We start from the raw sequence: 12602 nt of genomic DNA on the forward strand, positions 1-12602 counted from the left end.
TGCAGCTATTACTTGTCCTTTGTGCATGGTTACTTGGTAGCCCTTCCATTTAGATTAGCTATCATGCTATTACTATGTCCCATACCTACAGGCTATATGTATCCTGTTATTGTACATACCGATAGACGGTACCTGTGGTATGCATGTTATGCCTGTTATGCTGTGCTGAATATCTGTCATATCTACCTATAATACTATAATACTATACATTACACATATTTCACATAGTATCCCATGATGCAAAGCATACTTGCTCAGCGGGACCACCTTACATATCTCACTAACGTTATTTGCCCATACACATGCGTGCTGTGACAGTAGATCAACATATACTATCCCCTGCTATGGCACGTCCTTGTTGGACATACCCTACCACTGATGGCGGGTTGTATGGCATTGTTCTGTGTAATGGCCTCATGTAGTATCCCTTCTGGTGTCTGTGCTATGTACCTTGTGTCCCACTGCTGGACGCACAGATTCTACAAGTGTTAGTATGCTCAGCAAGACATCACTACATAAATACCTTTCCCCACTTTATGCATTGCGGACACGTTTAATTAATGCAAACCAGGCTATACATACAGTAAAACTAATTAATACAGATCATGCTATACATAACCTTACATATCGGGCGTTCTACATACCTTGTCGTCGTTACGGCATTTCGATTCTGTCTCACAGTGTTTCCATTGTTTTTACGTATGAGCATACGGTTTGAATGTCTGGCAAGTCATCCTTATATACGTCGATACCTGAAACGTGGATTCTTCCCGCCAATTGGTGTTCCTGAGTGACTAATTACTTGCATATCAGCTGTGCAGCTACTCCATTCACCAATTACGCAGCGACAGTGGGGTATAATTGGATTCTCCACTTGGCCGTTGCCTATTTGCCCTACCTTCGGGGAGACAGTCTGTATTGTGTTTTGTTATGTGTAACTGCAACTGCTATGTATGGAGACAAATATATTTTGGATTCATGTCCCCCGTGGATTGTGTGTGACAGGTAGAGTATTTGGTTCAACATGTGGGTGTACCTGTCATCCCGACGTCTGATAACGGAGTATTGCAATCAATACCTGTAACATGGCTGTTTGTTCCATTATACTACGCCTGCAATTTTGCATGTCGCCTTTAATTGTGTCTCCCACATGGTATGTTGAGGGTTCTGCAGATGTAATTGACTGACTGGATGTATGTGCTGCTATTACAGTTTGTATTGCTTTAGTTTCTAGTGTGGGGGATGTCGGTGGTTGTATGTAACATATACGGTTTGTGGGCCTTGCATTTCTACATAATCCGTATATATGTGTGTGGGCTCTGTCCCTGATTAGAGAGCTAACAGTTAGTAGACTTATGTTACGGGATTGTACGTTGAGCCGTTGTTAATTGGTTTCTATATCGTCTGCAGGTGAGCTTGCTACTTGTATACCTCCGTAATTGCAGCGATATATCAGGGGATATGTGTAGGTGACAGCTATCCCTTGTATTTCTGTCCCAGATATTTGCAGTCATTGTGGTTGTGTTGTTAAAAGAGCCTGTTTGCCATGGGTTGCCACCTTATCATATGGTCATTGTTGGACACTTGCGGGACACAAAGCGGTGTTTACAGGCCAACACGTGGCCACGGTCAGTACACAGGTAGCACATACTTTTATCCTCACTACATACCTATTGTTGTGTGACTTTGGATACCTATCATATTGCATGTGACATTTAAGTTTCTTACATACAGGCATGACTATTAAATACGACTGTTACATTATATATGGGACATATTTATGTCCTACCATCTCGGACATTTGACCTTTGTACTGTTTTATGTCAGGACACACCCGCCCAGGGTGGGGATGTTCCTCCTACTGTGGTACAGGTCGTAACCGTATGCCTACATCTAGCTATACCCACACCTACCATACTGGTCTGCCTCTGACTTTGCACCAATATACACATGTTGCGGACACACACACATTACAGTCACACAGACACGCACACGGCACCCTCGACACACACTTACACAGACCACGGCACTCACAGACTCAGTTGAACACAGTACCTACGTGGACCGCGACACCGTCAGTGGTGACTAACCATCCCTTCATATCATCATACTATTACTCGCGGATGTACTGTTCCGGTACTGTGTTCTATCGGTCTTTCAGCCTCATGGTTACGCATGTCGGTATGTTACACATTCCTTGGTTGGTGGTACCCTATTTATTTGTACCTCCATGATGTTACGAATGTCGTTGGTCTATCTATCATATTTGCAGATATCGCTGAATCCATCTATATCACCATATATCCCTCTATTGCCCTTTCTATCTGTATCATATATATGCATATGTGTACATATATATATATATATATATATATATATATATATATATATATATCTAGATATCTATATATATAGATATATATATATATATATATATATATATATATATATATCTATATCTATATATATATATATATATATGTATATATATATATATATATATATATATATATATATATATATCTATATCTGGCGGGGAACGTGACAGGCACACAGCACCACCATATGCTGTAGGACCCATGTACTGTTCAGGTGTTGGCATTCCGTGTTGCACTGGCTGTTGTGTTTACAATGTTTGAGGGCTGCCTATGTAGGAGTCACACATTGGGCCACCTATACATTACGATTTACAGGTGGTCATGTTTGTGTGCCATCCATTTTACTGTGTGTGCAGGTGGAGAGGTGTCAGTCCGTAGGGGCCTACATGGTCAGAGTATGTGCTATACGTTCCCTCTTTGCCAATGCGTAGGCATATTGGGCACGCCTCTGTCTGTCTACTGTGTTCATGGTCTGAATCCCTCTGTGCCTGTACTGGCCTTGGCAATTGCGGTGGGCTATGAGGGCCTTCACCATTTTGTCCCCGCTGCAGCTGCTTCCGCAGGATCATATTATGTAGCATGGCACATACTATGACGATGTGGGCACATGTGCCTGGAGAGTACTGCAAGGCTCCACCAGATGTATCCAAGCACCGGAACCGTGATTTCAGCATCCCGAACACACGCTCTATGATGATTCTGGTTTGTGCGTGTGCCTCATTATGGTGTTCCTGCATGGGTGTGTGTGCATTTCTGATGGGAGTCATCATCCATGGCTCCAGTGCATAGTCAGCATCCCCCACGAGATGGCCATGTGGGATGTCCCCCCTGACAAATACCTGATACATCTGTGAGGCATGCCAGATATGGGAGTCATGGTAGCTTCCAGGGCTGCCAGCACACACATCCATGATAATGCCCTGGGCATTGCACATGACCTGGCAGTTGATGGAGTGGAATCCCTTGCGGTTTATGTAGCACATACCCTGCTCACCAGGTGGTGACTTGACTTGCATGTGCGTGCAGTCTATCGCACCCAGTACCTCCGGGTATTGTGCCACATGGTGGAAGTGACGCATATTGCTGGCTAACTCCTCCTGAGTTCTGGGGAAGTATATCTGCTCATTAGCATGTGGTAACATGGCATCCAGGAACTGGTGTAGTACCCTGGATGCTGATGCCTGTGAGATACCCATTATATCTCCAGTTGGCCTTTGAAAGGTACCTGTGGCCAGTATTCGCAGGCTTACACATACCTTCGTGTCCACTGGTATGGGTTCCCCTCTGTTGTTTCTGGTTCTCAGGCGTGGCCGGCACAGCTCCACTATTTGCTGTAAGATGTCTCTGTCCACCCTGTAACGCTCTACTATCTCCAGGTCATGTAGCCCCTGGTAAGGTACCCTTGGTCTGAACACTCTCCTTCTCCTCCGAGGCCTGCGGTGATTGTCAGCATCATCCTCAACAACACCGTCAGTCTCTGACACATGCTGATGAATCACAGCTATGGCAGCTCCCAACATGTACATTTTAAAAGTTCCCTGTGTGTTTACACCTATGGTGCGGTGTTTGGGAATACACAGGTGTGTGTTGGGTGCTTACACACTTTATACTATTGTGCTGTGAACACCGATGATGTCATAGGGTGTGTATGTACGTTCGTAGCTACAGGTTACGTTATGTGTTTTACTGCCGGGACTACTATTGTGGTGCCTTTGGTGTTGAATTACATTTGCCTGCCATGGATTACCTCTTGACCTTCCCTTTACATTTCTGCGTGTTGCACCTACCATTTTTCTGGTGTGCATCCTGCAGCCTACTTTCATTTGTGCTTTCCTGGACCTGGCGTATCTTGCATTATGTGTGCTACTGCCGGTCTGCTGTCGGTTTGCTTTGCTCTGCTGTGTCAGGTCTCCTATCTTTGCAATCCAATACCTCCCCTCCTTTCTTTGCATTCACATGCCTCCCCTATCCTGTTTTGCAGGTTTCTGCAAGCGGACTTGTCAGCTGCCGTCGATTGGCCTTCGTGGGTTGATTGGTGTTGATTGCTCATTAGTACTCCAATTACCCTATTTCCGCATTTCCTTCTTTTCTTCCCCTGTCTTTCCTGTTTATGCTATTGTTTGCGGTGCGTGCATCTGATTACTGGGTTTCGGGCACGTTTCCATCCTCGTACACATGCGCTTTTGGCCACCATGTGTGCTCTCAGCTAAACGATTCCTCCCCACCCCTGTCCTGCAGCTTTGCTTAGCAACGGACAGGCCAGATTTGCACTGCTCCAATGTGCTTAGTGCTACAGTGGCACACCCCTCTGCTGATGTCATGTATCTCCTCTGAGCCACTCCTCGGTGTTATACAGCTGCGCCGTATGGTACAACCTTCATCCGGTGGGACATTTGTGATTCAGTATTATCTGCATCATTTGCATGGCATTGACTACTAATTCATAGTTACTGCGCCGAACACTATCGCAAGCCCTTAGCAACCTTTGCACCTTGGTTGTGGTGTTCCATGCCTACCATTGTGTATTATGCTGTAAACCTGATTTCTATTACGTTGCGATTTTATGACATTTTTATATTATTTCTTTATGTTACAGCTTCCGCACACATGCCCTGCGGTTCTGCTGTGCGTTACTGTGGACATGACATTAAATGTTGTTATATACGCATTGTGCATCTTTTCTTATGCCATTGGCTGTGTATTTCGCCATTGGCATATGTTCATAGGTTCATAGGTTCATAGGTTCATACTAGGCTATCTGCCCGAGGGCATTTACAAGCCTAGCCCATAGTTTTGTGGCTTACGCCACCCCTTTAGTATGGGGAACTATACCCATTATTTTGCTGTGCCTCTGTCGAGCAGTGACACTGAGGTAATCCCTGGGGTATATCTGCGATCTCCCATCCATTGGTCAAGATTTCTCTTGAACAAGGCCAGCGAGGTGCTCTGCCTCACATATACCGGGATTTTATTCCACAGCATAGGGAGTCTTTGGGTGATGAATCTATCCCTCCAGCACGTCCTATTAATAGCCGTGTCGAGGTTTAAGTCTCCCGCCCTTGTGGCTCTGACGGATCTAGATTTTTTGAGGTGAAGCATATTCATCAAATCTGGGTTTGACATGGCCTTGTATGTTAGGCAAAGGTCACGTTGTAATACCTGGGTCTGGCCCTCTTCCATAGCTCCGATGTTATGTTTGGGAAAATGTAAACTGTGTTTTTTGGTTTACATTTCCGTGGGCTTACGCTAAACCTGCACCACTTCATGAATCGCTATATGCCTTCATTTGCATGGTGCAACACTGCACATGGGGTGATTTGCATACCTACGCCGGGGGCTGCGCAGATGTGGGGTACGCCGGTTGTGCACATGGAACTGGATCGTACCTGAATCGCTTGGCGGCCATATTTGGCGTTATAACGCCTACGCTATGCGTGCGCCTGGCGCAAGCTTCATGAATCCTGGGGTCGGAGTCATTCTGTCTGGGCTAGCACATTCTTTCTACTGTTTTAACTTAAGGAATAATTGCTACAGTTTACATGTAGAATGTCTTTTATTGCTCTGCTTCCTGACCAGCTGCAAGATAACACAAGGAGATGTTAAAATATAAATGTTGAGCTTCTGTTGGCCTGGGAACTAAATCAGAATGATGTAATCCAAGAGGGCCCAGCAGAAATGTTTGTTAGTGATTTTAAAACTATTTCTCAGAGAGACTCTAAGCATTTTTGTCTTGATCATCCAACTCAGCACTGCTTTGCTCTCTATGTGTAAGTTATTTTAGAACTGTATTTTCTTTGAGAAGTAGATAGGAACTAGAAAAGATTAGACATTTGTTTTTCTGTATTCAGATCAGAACTTTCCTACTGTATGGTTTTAAGTATTTCTCTGTGATCTCTGAACTCCTGACTAGCACTGTGTAGTAGAAGTTTTGTCTTGTGTTTTTAGTATTTATTATCAAATATTTTTAAACCCTTTCAACTGTGGCTGTTTTGTGTAGAGATAATTTAAGCTCTAGAGTACATTGCATGCTTATAAGTGATCCTGTACCAAGTCCCTCTAATAAGCCTTGACTGTTTGTCACACTTACTATTGGATAATAGTATTGCACAGCAATAATTGGACACTCTTTTAAGGGCCTTTGAGTAGCTGATAAATATCAGCTGGGTGGTGGCAGCTGGTACTACCATATAGTGTTGGTAATAGGGGCACAGCTAGAGAACCTCTGCCAGCCTTTCCCAGGTGTGTCAGTGTGGTTGTATGAACTCTTAAGTTAAAGTGTGTGTGTCAGCTACTTGGGCAGGGACACGAAGCACTGGTTGGACAGAGAGGGTGCTGGAGGTTTTAGCTTGCCCAGCTAGGCTGAGATCTAGATCCTATAGCTATGCCAGTGGGGAGTCTTATTGGTGACCTGGAGAGCAAAGGAGCAACCAGCCCCAGACTGACTGTGATCTCTGTGTGTTCTTAAGGGAAATTGCACTTTACCATGTGTATTTGTTATCCTTTCTTCTATATGAGATGCCCCTCACTGGTGTTGGTGGTGAGGATTGAGGCTCCTTGATTGCTGAGCCAGGGCACGGGTGTCACATATTATTTGGTGTGCAGTGGTGGGATCTCCACATCGCATATTAATTATTTGACAGCAGTGGGATATCCACACCACATATTAACTGGTTGGCAAATACTAATTGGCTTATAGTGGTGTGGGTAGAGTGAATTCCTGTAGCTTGTGTACAGTGATCTCTGAAGGTGTTGTGTACTCTAAATCAGCCACGCACTGAATAACAGTTCAGATCACAACTGTTTTATTTCTTTTGTTAGCTTAGTTAGTCAGGGTGAGCAGGCAGCAGGTCAGCAGCGGAGTATGGAAAGCTGACAAGGAGTCAGCTGGTGGAGATGTGCCAGGCTAGGGGACTGGTGCATGGAAACCTGACTAAGGCAGACCTGACTGCAGCCTTGGTTACAGCTGCATCAGAAAACAGCATCCAGGAGGACAATTAGACTGGCAGTGGAGATAAAATATCCTCAGAGAATGGACAGCTCAACCTTTCTGCGAAGTACAATCAGACTGGCAAGGGAGATACAGTATCCTCGGAGAATAGACAGCTCAACCTTTCTGCAGTGGACTTAAAAGTCCAGCTGGAGCTAAAGAGACTTGAGTTGGAGGCCAGCTGTTTGGAGATGGAAGCCGAGGAAAAGGAACAGCAGAGGAGGCATGAGAGGGAAATGCTGACTTTTCGCCAGGGTCATGGAGGTAATGGGGAAGGGAGTAAGTGGACCCCAGTAGCACAACAGGTCAGTAAATTTCTTCCGCAATTTAAAGAGGGGGATAATTTTGATAGTTTCATTCATATGTTTGAGAGGGCATGCAAACGGTATAGTGTTGACCAAAGGCTCTGGGTACAGTTCCTGACCCCCTTACTCCATGGTAAAGCTGTAAGCGTTGTATCAAAAATGTCTGACGCTGACTGTTTTGATTATACTGCTGTAAAAAAATGTCTTTTAGAATGTTTAAGCTAACACCTGAAACGTATAGGAAAATGTTTTGTGAGCATAGAAGCGAGGCAGATGAAAGTGTGTGTGAATATGTTGCTGAACTGAGCACTTATTTTCATAGCTGGGTAAGTGGATGTCAAGTCACCACTTTTGAAGGGCTGGCAGACCTTTTGGTGAGGGAACAAGCCCTTAGCACTTTGCCTGAGGACATAAGGATCTGGTTAGCTGATAGACAATGTGCTACTTCAGAGGAGTTGGGGAAGAAGGGAGACCTATACTTAGCAGGCAGGGTAGCCCTGCACAGGAAAGGGACCCCAGTACTGCTCATGGGACTAAAGGAAACCATGGTGGGCAGCACAGACTGCCCCAACAGAATCTGCCAGTAACAGGGGAAACCACTAGTCCAGGTACACGTCCAGGAGCTAGGGTTAAATGTTTTGAATGCAACCAGTGGGGCCATGTTGGGGGGGTTGGGAGGGTGACCTAATGGTTAAGGTGTTTGCCTTGCAAACACAAGGTGCAGGGTTTGAGTCTCACAAGGTATAATTGGCTAGGCTTAAAATGGCTCACAAGGGCAGTTAGCTTAGTACTAATCTATGAACCTATGAACCTATGTGGCATACAGATGTCCACAGAGGCAAGGTGGGGAGCAAAAGGTGAGAGAGCTAGCAAGTGGGAAAGACAAAATGCCAATAGTAGGTTGTATTGTGACAACAAGGGTACAGGCTATATCCTATCGTAGTGAATGGCAAAGAGGCCATTGCTAACAGAGACACAACCTCTGATATAACCATTATAAAGCCTGCAATGGTTACAGAGGTGCACTACTTTCCTGGACAGTCTACTCCAGTCAGAGCTTTAGGAGGGATCCCATTCCAAATACCTTTGTCTAGGGTTTCACCTTGACTGGGGGGGTGGAAAAGGAAGCCAGCAAGTAGGTGTGTTTGAGGATATCCCTGCACATGTCCTGATAGGGAATGATTTTGATAGTGTAGTACCCTGTGCTTGTGCAGTTACACACAGTCAGACTTGGAGACAAGCAGGTAAATCTGGTGGCCTGGGGGAGGCACAGACAGACTGGATGCTTGCGGCCACAACTGGTGAGGTGGTTACTTCAGGGAGGAAGCTATGCTGTAGCAGTGAGACTGAAGGTGAGCCACAGCTGCTTGTGGGTACTGATGTTCCCTTGGACAGAGTGACTGCAAAGGTAGAGGTGGGTAGTAGTACCCAGGCTGACAGGGAGGCACCACTGTCAGAGGATGCCAGACTTCCTGTGGAAGGGGAGCTGGGAAGGGTTACAAGGAGAGAGTTGAGACAGGCTCAGCTCTCAGACCCTACATTGCCAGGCTTGAGGCAGGCAGCTAGGGAGGCACCTGATTCTCAAGGGAAGGAGGAATCTGTATACTGGGACAAAGGGTTGCTGTATAGAGAGTGGACCCCTGAGGGAGGGCTAGAAGGTAAGAGAGTACAGCAGTTGCTAGTGCCTAGAGCCTACTGTCTGGCCCTTCTAGTCATAGCCCATGATATTCCCTTTGCAGGTCATATGGACATAAAATGTACAAAGAGACGTATTGTGCAGAACTTCTATTGGCCTGGAATTTCCAGACATGTAACAGGGTACAGCAGGACCTGTGAACAATGCCAAAAGGTAGGCAAGGCAGGAGACAAGGTGAGAGCTCCTTTGATGCCTTTGCCTGTGATTGAGGAGCCATTTCAGAGGGTAGTTATGGATATTGTGGGTTCTCTGAGTACCCCAAGTTCCACAGGGAAAAAGTATATCCTAGTGGTAGTGGATCATGCTACACGATACCCTGAGGCAGTGGCTTTGTCCTCCATTGAGGCAGAGAAGGTGGCACATGCTTTGTTAGAGATTTTCAGCAGGGTAGGTTTCCCAAAAGAAATACTGACTGAGAGAGGTGCCAATTTCATGTTAAACCTGCTGGCTTGTATGTGGAAGTCCTGTGGGGTGAAGCACATGAAGACCACCCCCTACCATCCGCAGACTAATGGTCTTGTTGAGAGGATAAACTCTACAATCAAGTCCATGCTACGGGCATTTGCAGATCAGTTTAAGTGGGAGTGGGACAAATACTTGCCCCACCTGTTGCTTGCTTACAAAGAGGTTCCCCAGGAATCCACAGGATTTTCACCCTTTGAGTTGCTGTATGGGCATTGGGTGAGGGGACCTCTAGATTTGATTCGAGATGAATGGGAAGATGAGTGTGAATCTCACAAGGCGTCTGTTGTGGCATATGTCCTAAACCTCAGGACAAGGCTCAGGGAACTCATGGGCTTGGCCCAGGAGAACCTAGCAGAACAAAAGAAAAAGGTGTGGTATGACAGGAATTCTCAAGCTAGAGAGTATGCTGTAGGGCAGCAGGTAATGGTTCTCTTTTCTGTCAGACACAACAAGCTGCAAGCAGCTTGGGAGGGACCCTACAAGGTGGTAAGAAAGGTAAGTGATGTTAACTACATGGTGGAACTACTAGGCAGAAGGCAGGGGCACAAGTTGTACCATGTTAACATGATGAAACCTTACCATGATAGAGAGGCCCTTGTGCTGAGCATTTGCAGTGGATTTCAGGAGGAGTTTGAGGAAGATCTGGTGACTGATCTCCTCAGTGAGGCTCGGACTGACACATGCATGGAAGGGGTAGCAATGTCCCAGCAGCTATCTCCCACCCAGGTTCAAGAAATCCGAGCAGTGCTGCAGGGGTTTGGGGACATGTTCACTGGGAAACCAGGGTGTACCCACCTGGTGCAGCACCAGGTGGATACAGGACCCCAAAGGCCTATTAGGCAGGCCCTTTATAGGGTGCCTGAGAGAGCAGATGTTGGAACTAGGGGTGATTCAAGAGTCCAACAGTCCCTGGGTCTTCCCAGTGGTGCTGGTGCCAAAGAAGGATGGCAGCATCAGGTTCTGTGTGGACCACAGGAAATTAAATAGTCACACAGAGTCAGATGCTTACCCCATGCCTAGGACAGATGAGGCCCTAGAGCAGCTGAGTGGGGCTAAGTATCTTACAACCATTGATCTTACCAAGGGTTACTGGCAGGTGCCCTTGACTCCCAGTGTTAGAGAGAGGTCAGCCTTTGTGACTCCTTTTGGCTTGTTGAGTTCACAAAGATGCCCTTTGGGATGAAGAATGCCCCAGCAACTTTCCAGAAGCTGGTGGATCATATCCTAGCTGGAGCAGGAGGGTTTGCCCTGGCTTACATAGATGATATTGCCATCTACAGCTATTCCTGGCAAAAGCATCTTAAACATGTCAGGGAAGTGCTGGGCAGACTACAGAGGGCAGGATTGACCATTAAGCTGAGCAAATGTCAGATGTGGGATTGGCAGAGGTCTCCTACCTAGGACATAGAGTGGGGAGTGGTAAGATAAGGCTAGAATCTGCCAAAGTGGAAACCAATCAAGCATGGCCTGTATCTGTTACCAAAAAGCAAGTGAGGACACTCTTAGGGACAGCAGGGCACTACAGAAAGTTATTCCTCAATTATAGTACCATAGCTGCTCCCCTCACAGACCTGACAGACCTTAAAGAAATCCCAATCCCTCCAAACTACCTGCTCTAGGGACCTAAACCTTGTCACCACAATAAACAGAACATGCCAGAGGGATAGATTCCTGTCCCAGAGACTTCCCATACTCTGGAATAAACTACCTATCTATATCTAACAAAGCTCCTCATTAGCACTCTTCACAAAAAATCTTGATGATTGGATGGGAAATAGGAAATTCACCCCAGGGATCACCTCTGTGGCTCTGCTCAACAGTGGCACAGGAAAATAATTTTCTTGGGTGGCAAAAGCCAGGGTACCTTTTTGGCTGGGCTTGTATAGGCCCCAGGCCGATAGCCTAGTCCCTACCTTTGAACCTATGACAAGGAAGAACAGGCCAGATAAGGTAGTGTGGACTCCAGCATGTGAGCAGGCATTCCAAAAGCTTAAAGGAGCTTTGGGCAGACCCCCCCATGTTAGCCAGTCCAGACTACAGCAAAGAATTTGTTGTACAGGTGGCCACTTCGAATTATGGGGTGGGGGCTGTACTTAGCCAGATTTCTTCAAATGGAGAAGAGCACCCAGTGGTTTATCTCAGTCGTAGGTTCCAACCCAGGGAGGAATGCTATGCAGCGGTAGAAAAGGAATGACTAACAATAGTGTGGGCACTGTAGAAACTTCAGCCTTATCTGTATGGAAGAAAATTCAGTGTAATGACAGATCACAACCCTCTAATATGGTTGAACAGAGCCAGTCAGCAAAATGCCAATTTGCTAAGATGGAGCCTGGGGTTGCAAGCATATGATATGTCAGTGCAGCACCACAGTGGGAGTAGCAATGCTAATGCAGATTGGCTCTCAAGCCAGGGAATGGGGTAAGGTATGCTCAGAAAGACCTGACCATCTCAAGCAGCAGTTCTCAAGGGTCAATCAAAAAAGCGAATATGGCACAATGCTCCAACCACAGTACTGTAAACCAAGTAAAAGGAGCACCAGAGACCATGTAGTTTAAGCACGAACAGTTTATTAGCAAATCCACACCACGGATATAACACCAAAACACATTAACGCTCCACAATTCCTTATACGTTCTCGTCACCAAATAACTTCATCAGATGAGATATATTGGTGTGCACAACAAGCAGAAGAGCATGGAGTGAGTGGCTTGTGAAGGTTTGAGTTAAGCCGTTTAAAGATCACTTGAAAAACTAGCTTGAGTTCTCCAAGG

The sequence above is a fragment of the Protopterus annectens genome, chromosome 3.part1 (assembly GCF_019279795.1).
Source record: "Protopterus annectens isolate FY-2018-M chromosome 3.part1, PAN1.0, whole genome shotgun sequence".
NCBI classification, from domain to species: Eukaryota; Metazoa; Chordata; order Ceratodontiformes; family Protopteridae; genus Protopterus; species Protopterus annectens.